Below are 10,573 nucleotides of genomic sequence, written 5' to 3'. Positions count from 1 at the left end.
GAGCCACCGAGTGAAGGGATTTACAAGATCAGGCCTACTAGGACCTACCCGGTTAAAGGATTTAAATATTGCTGCAACTGTTAGGAAACAACAGATAAAATGATCTGATCAATGCACTCTCTTCTTGCTAATACATATCCACTTCAGCTCCAATCTGCTTCTCTCATGCAGACATCTCAATCTAGTTCGGCACACACACACTTATCTAATCACCGACACAATAGACCTTCTAAAAATTGACCTAAATAACCTTTACAATTAGGTCGGTAACAAAACCCTAACAACTTTGAAATTAAATCAAATGCGGCAAAAAAATCCGCCAAAACTTATTATAGATCATTTCAACAAGTTTTAAGACAATTACAACCATTGAATGATCATAACACATCATCACAAATCAATCTGATAAGTTGTCATACCCTTAGCACATTATGCTAAGCACTTCCTTGCTTCCCAAGAAATTCTCTCCTTGTACACGCCAAAACAACATCTTATCTCTTCGCATGGAATCTGACACATCATCATCAACTTATGAACATGAAAAGAATCACCACCAAACCATAAAACATCACCAGTCAAAAGATCTTGATACCGGTTCTCAAACCCTAGCTGATTATACAACAGTCAATCACAAACATGACTTCTGGTTCTCCAAACATGATGCGGTTGTAACCATAGACTCATTATGATGTCATCAGAATAAATTCCAAACCGCAACACCTAACTCAACACAGATCACTACCACAACCATCTCCTTCTCTGCTCCTACTTACCGATTCACTACAACTTGGCAGTTTTGCTTTCCAACTTAATTCAATTCAATCCATTACCGATTAGACTTAACTAGTAGACTTAGATGACATACCAAGCATAAAAAAACATAGACAAATGTGGTTGCCATCAATGATAACACAAATAACTGATCATCAAGCATCATATCATAATTATATCATCACCAACAATCCATCAATATATGATCACCAGCAGTCCTTTAATATATCATCATTAACAGTCATTTATCGGTACACCATCATCTCTATCAGTTATGCCAATATTCCAACATTCTCCCCCTTTGGCATTGATGGCAACACCAAAAACTGCAAACCAAAATATCATCATGAGACCTGTTATGTCTATTGTGCATCACTGTGTGGTCATAAGTTCTTCTCCTTTTCTCTTTATTTCTCTTCTCCCCCTATAAAATTTCTTCTCCCCTTTTGAAAGCAATGCCAAAGATGCAAAGGTATCTTCTATCATAATCTCAACTACTTCATCTCCATCATCTCTATATGTCACATCTTAGTTGCTCCCCCTGAGGAGTACCCCACTTCTCATCAACCCATAGTGAAAGATATTCAGGGAATCCATTGGATTGATGCATCACCAACATCCTAGTTGATCTTGGGTAGGGGTATAACCCCTAACTCACCTCTGAGATATTCAAAGGTAGTAATGGCTTAGTGAATATATATGTCAACTGCTCCTTACTTGACACATGCTCCAATCTCACTTTCTTTTCCTGCACCCTTTCTCTCAGAAAGTGATACTTAAATTCAATGTGTTTAGTCTTAGCATGCAGTACTAGATTCTTAGATATGTTTACAGCACTATTGTTATCACAATGTATGATCACTGGTTTTGTCATATCTTGCTTGAATCCTTCCAAGACATGTCTCATCCATATAGGTTGTATACAATTCATGGATTCAGCTACATATTTTGCTTCTTCTATAGATTGAGATATACAAGTTTGTTTCTTACTGGTCCAAGCTACCAATTTGTCACCTAGAAAGAATGCTCCATCGGTTGTGCTTTTTCGATCATCTACATTCCTTGCCCAATCAGCATCAGTGAATACCTGCAAAGAAAAATTCCCTATATGGATACCACAATCCATAATCACTTGTCCCTCTAAGATATCTCAATATCCTCTTTATTGTTGTCATATGTGTCTCCTTAGGGCTCTTTTGAAATCTTGCAACTAAACCAACTGCATGGGCAATATCTGGTCTACTATGAACAACATAGTGAAGTTTCCCAATCATACATTTGTATTTCTTTTCATCCACAGAGGGTGAATCATGTTCTTTTGACAATCTGCAACCGGTAACCATAGGAATTTCAACCGGTTTACTAACTTCCATTCCAAAGGTCTTTAAAAGTTCTTTCACATAATTAGACTGACAGATAAAAATACCACCTTCTAGCTGTTGGACCTCCAATCCAATGAATTTTTTTATCTCACCTATAAGAGACATCTCAAACTCTTTCTTCATCTCATCTGCAAAAGTCATGCACATATCAGCATTTCCACCAAATATAATGTCATCAACAAATACTTCTGCAATCAACATCTTGTCTCCTTCAGTCTTCAAATAAATATTGTTGTCCTCACTGGTTCTCTAGAATCCTATCTTTATCAGATGTGCATTAAGTCTTTCAAACCATGCCCTCGGTGCTTGCTTCAATCCATATAATTATTTATGTTGTTTGCATACCATATCCTTGTCTTCATTCAATTCAAACCCATCTGGTTGTTCAATATACACCTCTTCTTCAAGAATACCATTCAGAAATGTTGACTTAACATCTATTTGATAAACTTTAAAACCTTTAAAACCTGCAAATGCAAGTAGCATTGTAACACCTTCAAGCCTAGAAATTGGTGCAAAAGTCTCTCCATAATCTTCTTCTTCTTGTGCATACCCTTTGCAAACTAGTCTTGCCTTGTTTCTAACCACTTCACCATCTTCATTCAACTTGTTTCTAAATACCCACTTTGTACCATTCACATTTTTATCATCAAGTCTAGGAACAAGTGACCAAGTGTTGTTTTTCTCAATCTAATCAAGTTCTTCATTCATAGCATTTAACCAGTCATCATCCTTAAGAGATTCTCTAACTGTCTTCGGTTCAATTGTAGAAATCACACAAGAGCTTTCTCTGATTTTTCTTCTAATCTATACTCCAGCATTCTTATCGCCTATTATCTGGTCTTCAGAATGATTTAGCCTTACATACCTAGGTATAACTTATTCTGAAGCAATAACTTCTTCTTGTTCTTCATCATCTTCATCTTCTACTGATTGAGCTTCTTCCACTACATTGTCCTGCTCAACATCTTTCTGAACTTTTGATTAAATAAACACAAGTTTTTGTTCATCATCTTCTAGATCTTATTTACTGGTATCATTATTTTTATTAGGGACTTCATCAATTTTTACATTTACACTCCACAATATTTTTTGTCCTTTTGTTGTAACACTTGAAAGCTTTACTCTTGGTAGAGTAGCCAATAAATGTTCCCTCATCACTTTTACCATCAAATTTACTAGTATAATCATCTCTTTTTATGAAACATCTACTGCAAAAAACTTTCAAATAACTGACATTAGGATTTTTACCATACCATATCTCATAAGGTACACCTCCCTATATCAACATCTCTCCAAAACATCTTTGGTACATCTCCATCCATCAACATAGTCCTAGCTACTTCAACAATGGTTATGTTTCTCCTTTCTGCAATTCCATTTTTCTGTGGTCTCCTTGGAGCAGATAACTGACTCTTGATTCTATTTTCATCACAATATCTCACAAACTCATCTGATGTAAACTCCCCACCCTAGTCAGATCTCAAGTACTTAAGATTCTTACCGATTTCCTTTTCTACCAAGGCTTTGAATGCCTTGAATTTGTTGAAAGCTTTTGACTTTTCCTTCAAAAAAGTAACCCACGTCATCCTTGAAAAATCATCAGTAAACAACATGAAATACTTATCACCATTAAAACTTATTTTCCTCATAGAACCACATAAGTCAGTGTGCACCAAATATAGAATATGCTCAGAAGAAAAGGATTTACTATTAAAAGAAGATGTAGTCATCTTACCCAACTGACATTCTTTACACAACACATTGTCTAGTTTAACAAGTTGTGGCATACCTCTCACCATACTAGATTTGTTGACCTTAACCACATTATCAAAGTTCACATGACAAAACCTTCTATGCCATAACCAACTATCTTCAACCTTGGCAACCAAACGACTATTTACATTAGCATTCAAATGGAAAATATTACCTTTAGTTTCTTTTTCAGTAGCAATTAATTCTCCTTTGCATCCTAAGATCCTGCACACTCCACTCTTAAACTCAAGATGATAGCCTTTGTCATTCAACTGACCAACACTCAAGAAGTTATGTTTTAAACCTTCAACCCAATATACATCATCAACATTACTTGTACCATTCAAAGAGATAGAACCTTTACCTTTAACCATACAAGGTGAATTATTTCCAAATATTACCACACTGCCATCAAATTCTTCAAGAGAAAGAAACTTGTTCTTATCACCAGTCATGTAGTGTGAGAAGCCACTATCAATAATGCATTCATCACTTTTGTCAATGTGAGATACCAAAGCCTTCTTGTCAATGTTCTAAACTTTTCCTTTTGATCATTGTTAGGACAGTTTGCAACTATATGTCCTATCTTGTTACAAGAGAAACATTTGAGAGGCAACTTACCTTTGTAATTACCAGTGCCTCTAGGAATTCTTTTAGCCAATAGAGCTTCAAATTCCATCATATTACCTTCATCATCCACATCTTCTTTACTACCTCCATGATGACTTGACCTGCATTCATGACTATGACAAACATCTTTCCCTTTTCTCGCCGGTACACTAGATACAGATGCTTCAAAAGAAAACTTTGTCTTAGGTGCACTATTATCAAAACTATTCAACTCAAAAGAAGTGAGATTACCAATAAAAGAATCAACAATAACCTTGTCCTTAGTAATTGACCTCAACTCTTGAATAGCAGACACTTTGATGGCATAGGCAGGCAATAGGGTTCTAAGCATCTTACTCACAACAGTGTCTTCTTCTATAGTACCACCAGCACTCTTGATTCCATCAACAACCTCTTTGATCGTCTATCCATACTGAGTAATATACTCTCCTTCCATCATTCTCATATCATCAAAATTTCCTCTAAAACTCTCTTTCTTCATCTTCTTCCTCGTATCTTTTCCTCAAGTGGTTAAGCTTTTGCACAAAGAGGACCTAATTCTCTGATACCAATTGTTATTGTGAGGATCTGGTTATTACTGAGAGGGGGGGCAAATTAGTAGTAAGGATAAACTTCAATATTTCTCCAATCTGTAAAATACTTTACAAAATAATTCATAACCAGTACTGGTTTCCACTCAACCAATCACATAAAGCAAATTTACCAAACTACTCATTCATATGTTCATCAACATGTAAGTAATGAAGTGATATAAAAACCACACATAAAAAAATCAACCACCATATGAACACAGGGACTTTACACATGGAACCCAAATGGGAAATACGATAGTGGGAATTGGTACCCACAAAATTTGCACTCTTTCGGAATGTGCCCTGTTAGGAGCCTAGCCCGGTTAGGAGCTTTACAATAATGCCCGGTTAAGAGAAGACATTGTTAGGAGTCACCTGATGAAGGGATTTTCAACATCATCTCTGTTAGGAGCTCTACCTATTAGAAGTAACCTAGTTAAAGGATTTAAACCCAAATTAATGAACCACCCGGTGAAGGGATTTACAAGATCAGGCCTGTTAGGACCTACCTGGTTGAGGGATTTAAATGTTGTTGTAACTATTAGGAAACAACTAAAAATGATCCGATCAGTGAACTCTCTACTTTCTAATACATATTCACTTCATCTCCAATCTTCTTCTCTCATGTAAACATCTCAATTTGGTTCGACACACACACACTTCTCTGATCACCAACATAATAGACCCTCTAAAACTTGACCTAAATAACCTTTACAATTAGGCCAGTTACAAAACCCTAGCAACTTTGAAATTACATCAAGCGCGGAAAAACAATCCGCCAAAACTTATTACAGATCATTACAACAAGTTTTAAGACAATTACAATCATTGAATGATCATAATACATCACTGCACTTAGATCTGATAAGTTGTCATACCTGTGTCACATTCTTCTAGGCACTTTGTTGCTTCCCAAGAAATTCACTCCTTGTACGCGTCAAAAAAACATTTTATCTTCACATGGAATCTAACACGTTATCATCAACTTATGAACATGAAAAGAATCACCACCAAACCATAAAACATCACCAGTCAAAAGATCTTGATACCGATTCTCAAACCCTAGCCGATTATACAACAGTCAATTACAAACATGACTTTCGGTTTTCCAAACATGATGCGGTTGTAACCATAAACTCATTCTGATGTCATAAGTATAAATTCCAAACCACAATATCTAACTCAACACGGATCACTATCACAACCATCTCCTTCTCTGTTCCTGCTTAGATTCATTGCAACTTAGCAATTTTGCTTTCCAACTCAATTCGATTCAATCTATTACCGATTAGACTTAACCAATAGACTTAGATGACATACCAAGAATAAACAAACATGGACAAATATTGTTGCCATCAATGATAACACAAATAATTGATCATCAAGCATCATATCATAACTATATCATCACCAATAGTCAATCAATATGTCGTGAATACCGAAGGAGGTGCTGATGAAGTCAACAATCTCCCCCTCAGCATTGACTTAGGGTTTCGCACCATCAAAATGAAAGAGGCCTTCTAGGATTCAAACCCGTAACCCAACGCTCTGATACCAATTATTGGAATCATCGATGCCATTACGCCAAAATCTTGAGTTGTCAATGAAGGGGAGAGTGGCCAGAGACATAGATCCACGAGAGGCGGGAGGAAGCACATGTCATGAATCCCGAAGGAGGTGCTTACCAAGTCAACAATGAAATAGCTAGGTAAAACATCCCTTACACATCAACACACCCCTTAAGTGCAACTTGGGGAGAATGTCCACAATTGCAAAAGTGATGACGTAAATATGAGCCTTGGCTACTTGGTCATTTAGGTGCTTAGGTACAAATACAATGTGATATTATATCTCACAAATACAGAAAAGGAGACAATCATATGGGATAAAAAACCTTATTGGAAAGAGAGATGAAAATGAAATAATCTCAATGAAGAATGAGAAGGAAAAACCTCATGCAAGAAAAAATCCCCCTATAAGAGAGAAGAAGAAGAAGAAAGACCATGCATCCCCCTCAAATTAGAGTCTCCTACATTGATGGTGGATGCTTGACAATTAATGTTGAAGATGGTCTAATGTGTCAAACAATATTCCTTCCCTTAGGAAGAAATAAAATCATGACAGTATGTAAAGGTATATGCACCAATTTGTGGTGCCAAAAAGGTGTCAAAGTTTGTTTTTTTAAATTGAGTCTATTTGGCACATGCCAAGTTCACTCACCCAAGTTTTTTAAAAAAAGTTCATAATTTGCATATTCATTGTATTGAAAACCCACTTCTTCTACATTTTTATGCTCCTCTAATTTGTGCTCACCAAAGGAAGAAGGTAGATTTTTCCCTTGAAGTTGTCAATTATTTATCAAAATGTCACCATTGACACTGAGGGGGTCGAAGAGGTGTGTATTTTTTATTTCTTTGTGTAAATTTTTTATTGTGTTGTATATTAAACTAGGTTTTTTAATTAGAATTCCTTTTAATTTGCAAGAATTGAGATTCCACCACAAAATGTTGAAAACTCCCAATCACCTCCTCAAGAAGGCCTTCTTGAAGAATAAGCACATCAAAAACCTCTTGCAATCCCTAGACATCTTGTAGATACACAAGAAAATATATTAAGGCAAATAGAAAAAAAATAAAAATAGCTTGAGAAATTGATCGCAAGGCCAAAAGATTCTATTGTAACAATCTCTTATAGGAAAAGCCTTGCTAATTTGTTGCAATCTATCATATCTCATGTAGAACCGGCTTGTGATGATAGAATGAGAAATGCATCTCATGTATTTGCAGATGATGAAGGCGAATTTGCCAGCAGCCGCAACAATGATGATGAAGGAACCCACCTCTTCATGGCTCATGAATTTGAAGATGAGAGTCACACATTTGAAAATGATCATGCAAATCACTCCTATCGGAAAGATGTGTTTGGCAGTGATAGTGAAGGTGAAGAAGAAGAGGAAGTAGAAGTTTATCTTGAAGGAGAGCTTGTAAGTGCACTCGAAGAACTTAGTAGAGTGAGGAATGAGTACAAGTTATTCAAGAATGTTGCAATAGTGAAGCAGAACCAGTTGATAAAATGCCTTGAAGAATCTGAGAAATGTATCTCAGAGTTGAAGACTCAAGAAGAAGACACCAAGGAGTGTCGATGTAAAGATCTAGCATCTGAGCTAGAGGTAAAAGATAAAGATTATCAAGAGCTGCTTGGAGAAATGGAGGTTCTCTGAAATGACCTTGAAAATATCAGGATGAGCCCAAGGTAAGAATCAAGTTTGATGGCAGCATTGATGCCTTGGACAAAATGTTGAAAAATAAAAAGCCTATCAAGGACACTGAAGAATTAGGTTGTGGTGTCGATGAATGCCCCACTAGAAAGAATGTCCCCCATAATGACATTATGTTTGTCTACTCAAATGGAGAAAACAAGGGACAAACCTTCACAGTTAGAAATCCTCCCCGGAAGAAGGTAGATCTAACCACAACCAGTGAACACTTCAAGACAAGCATGAGGACCGGTGTTGCAAGAAGAAGGAACACTGCAGATCCCAAAAGAAAAGGGAAGATGGGAGAAGGCAGCTTCACCAGAAGCAAGAACATGAGAAGACAACAAAGAAGACCTCATACCGGTAGAAGACAACGAAATGCTACCACCCATAAGACAAAGTAAGTGTGGGAAAAGAAGAGATCAGATGGAAGAGTTGCAGAGCATGGACAATCTAAGATGCATCCCAAAAGAAGAAGAAATGGGCATACTAAACCGGTAATATATCCTCATTCATGGCAGAATAACTTTGTAAGTCATATGCCATCATTTACCGACTACTTCTTCTCTTGCAAAGACTATGGTCATAGGGCAGATGAATGTATAAAGAGGTCTAGAAATAAGAATGTTATTTGTCCAAGATGTAATGCTAATGGTCATAGTATGTCAAGTTGTAGAAACATGCACAGATCTTCTCCCATGCATAATAAGATGAGTCCATTTGCTGCCTCCAGAAGTGCAAATTATGTATGTTATAATTGCAATGGATTTGGGCATAGAAGTCATGAATGCAGGAACGGGAAAGTTATGTCATATGACAACCGGTATAGCAGCTATGCTCAACATAAAAATGAATATAGAGCATATGGAAGTTAGAGACCTGCATGGAACCAAAGGAGAAATGTCCTTGTAGGTTCAAGAGGTCCACTGGTTCTGGTTGCCAGTCACAACAACATGACCAAGAGAAGCTGGTCAAACTGGCATGATAGAAGGTTCCCCAATCATGAGGTTGGGATGGATATTGTGTGCTACTATAGCACTACTTCTGGTTGTGATGTAGAGTCTGGAAATGAAAGGACCCATCAGCAGAAGCAGGTAAGACCTGCTCCCATATCTGAAAAATAGGAAGAAGAATGAGACCAAGAAGGTGTGGAGGAAGAAAACAATGGACCAGTAATGTGCATTCAATGCACAGGTAATATCTACTAATTCCTAAAGGAGATGCAAGACCTTAGGGGGAGTTACACACTAACCTTATCATTCACCCCCTCAATGGAAGAGGACACAAGGAAGAACAAATTGTTGTCAGTATGAAGAATGAAAATGAAAACTTAAGTGTGTGTAGATGAAGCCTTGGCTACACACCTACAGATCAAAGATGTATCACCACTGTTGTGTTGGTAGATGGATATTAACAATTGGAATCTGAAGCATAGTAAAACAAAGTGTCAGGAGTTACAAGAAGGTTCTCTAGTAGTGATGATGGACCGGTATAAGAAAACGGTATGTAAAGGATGTTACCGATATGTATGCTAACAGGTATTTTCATGTTATGTAAGACAATGAGGTGGAAGATCATTGCATTAGCCTTGGTAGCATGGAATGTGGTGTTTATGTCTCGGGTGGTGTTGATGAAGACCTAAATGACATATGTTGGCCCAGTTGTTGATTGATGGGAAGGTATCATCAAAGAGAGTTAATTCCTTATTTAAGGGAAGTCAGGTGTTGTCCTAGTGGGCTTCATTCATTTTTCATTTGGTCTAATAATCAATTTAGACAACTCAACTCTCTAAGAGTGCTCCCAATCAAGATGTGCTCACTGGTTGCTCAAGCATGGTTGAGATTCACAAGGGTAAATCCAACCTTCCACTCTTAAACTCCTAAAAAATGCTTGTAGAGGTTGTAGTAGATGTTTGTGATGTTTTTCAAGGATAATCAACTTGTTTTGAGTGAGGGTTTGATTCATTTCCCCATCACTCCTTCCTTTTCTTTTTTTCTAGGCCTAGTAGCCCTAGAGCCCCAATTAACCCTACCTAACCAGTTTTTGTGGATTTTCTCATAATTTCTCCAAAGACCCATACAAAATCTTTGCTGGTCAGGATACCCTTTAGGAAGTACTTTCCAATTTATGAGGTGAGGAATCTCAGTCTGACCGTACAGGTACGAAACTCGAGAAATGCTTGTTTTAGGCTTGTTTTGATCTTTTTC

Source organism: Cryptomeria japonica, chromosome 1, assembly GCF_030272615.1.
Source record: "Cryptomeria japonica chromosome 1, Sugi_1.0, whole genome shotgun sequence".
Classification (NCBI taxonomy): domain Eukaryota; kingdom Viridiplantae; phylum Streptophyta; class Pinopsida; order Cupressales; family Cupressaceae; genus Cryptomeria; species Cryptomeria japonica.
This window is presented reverse-complemented; position numbering follows the sequence as displayed.